Genomic DNA, 1,725 nt, shown 5'->3' with positions numbered 1-1,725 from the left:
CAAATTCACTATACAATCATGTATTTAAAGTAAATACATTTTCTTCATAGTTATATTAAGTAATATGGAAGTTAACATCTGAATGTGACTCTAACAGAACAAAAGAGGGGGGGCAGGGGGCTTTAGGGGGCGGGGGCCACTAGCGGGGACGGGAGTTGGCGGGACCGCTGCACTACAGAAAGAAAAAAAGTTGAGAGCGGCAGGGAGAGAGGGAGGGGGATCCAAGTGGATGGGGATTTTGGCCCGTGTACGCAGGCTTTAGGACTAGTAAAAGTTATATTTACATTATGCTGTAGTCTATTAACTGTGCAATAACATTATGTCTAAAAAAAACAATGTACATATCGTAATTAAAAATATTTTATTGCAAAAAAAATGCTAACCATCATCTGAGCCTTCAGTAGGTCATAATCTTCTTGCTGATGGTGTGTAAATAGGTGTGTGTATATGTGTATTCATGTGTATTTATGTGTTTATATGTGTATGTATGTTAGAAAAATGGCGCAGAAAGACTTGTTCAACACAGGGTTGACACAAATCTTCAATTTGTATGCAATATCTGTGAAGCGCAATAAAGCAAAGTGCAATAAAAGGAGGTGTGCCTGTAGTTATTTAGTTTATTTCTTTATTTATGTTCATTACAGAGTAATGATCACACTCCACAGAAGAAAACAAACAAACAAACAAGAAACCTATTAAATTAGACCCCAAAGGAAGCCCGTCTTCATGACTTCCAACCCTAGGGTTGGAACATCAAACCCATGATTGACCCCCCCTAGTTTAATCCTGGTAACCATATTGTTTCCCCTTGAATATTAACTGAAGTATTTATTTTTCATGCTTAACTAAAAAGATTTTTGGTAAAATTTTAAACGTATAGATTTAATATGGATAGAACAATTACTTATGAGAAAGATAGTAAATGTGAGAATTATATATAAGAACAATTTGCCATAATAACACAGAACTGGGGTCCCATTTTTTTAATTTGATTTTGATTTTGATAATTCCCTGTATACCTAAGAAATTATTAACCAAATAATTAATATAATCTGTAACAGGAATACTGGTAAATATAATTACCAGAAGAAGCTGAAGAGAAAAATAAAATAAAGTGGGGTGTGAAATTGAAGATAAATGTATTGTAGTAAAGAGTTAATAAACAACTTTCAATTGAAGATTAAGGTAGGGACTTTCATTTTTGTTGGGGTCCTACTGCTCTGAGCTCATATTGGTTGAGGGTTCCTTTGGAGGACACCTTGAGTGGGAGTTATGGTTCGTAGAGCTGCATCCATGTAATTGTTTTGTTTTTTGGGAAAGCATGCACACATTCCCCCACCAACAGAAACCATGCAGTCGAGTCTCCCACATGTGAGGAAGTCGCAGAGGCCAGCCGGTTTGCAGCGCAATGAACCAGACTTGCCCTGGGAGAGCCACCCCAGTGATCATGACCAAAACTCCCCAGGTAAATATGCATCCATGGATTTACTAAAAGTGATGTGGTGGTCAATATATTTTTTTTCTTGTGTATGGTCATTATGACAGATAGGTGTTAACTACATCCTTGTGACAGAGTGTAATTAGGATGGAGTGATGGATAAAAAAGGCTCCAATGTATCAAATGACTTGAGAAGCACAGCAATTAAAATATTGTCCTAAAAGGACAGTCCAGTCCAAAAAAAACTTTCATGATCCAGATAGGGCATGCAATTTTAAACAACTTTC

The 1,725-nt window shown here is 36.7% G+C and overlaps 1 non-coding gene across 1 annotated transcript; it reads right to left on the bottom strand.

Moving 5' to 3' along the window:
* Positions 1–1,310: 1,310 nt before the first annotated feature.
* Positions 1,311–1,473, bottom strand: LOC128650573 (U1 spliceosomal RNA). The gene has a single exon (XR_008400861.1). It is a non-coding gene; the product is annotated as a U1 spliceosomal RNA (small nuclear RNA).
* Between the last annotated feature and the right edge of the window lie 252 nt (positions 1,474–1,725).

The sequence above is a fragment of the Bombina bombina genome, chromosome 2 (assembly GCF_027579735.1).
Source record: "Bombina bombina isolate aBomBom1 chromosome 2, aBomBom1.pri, whole genome shotgun sequence".
NCBI lineage: Eukaryota > Metazoa > Chordata > Amphibia > Anura > Bombinatoridae > Bombina > Bombina bombina.
Note: the sequence above shows the minus strand (reverse complement) of the source record. Positions and strands in the feature narration are given on the sequence as shown.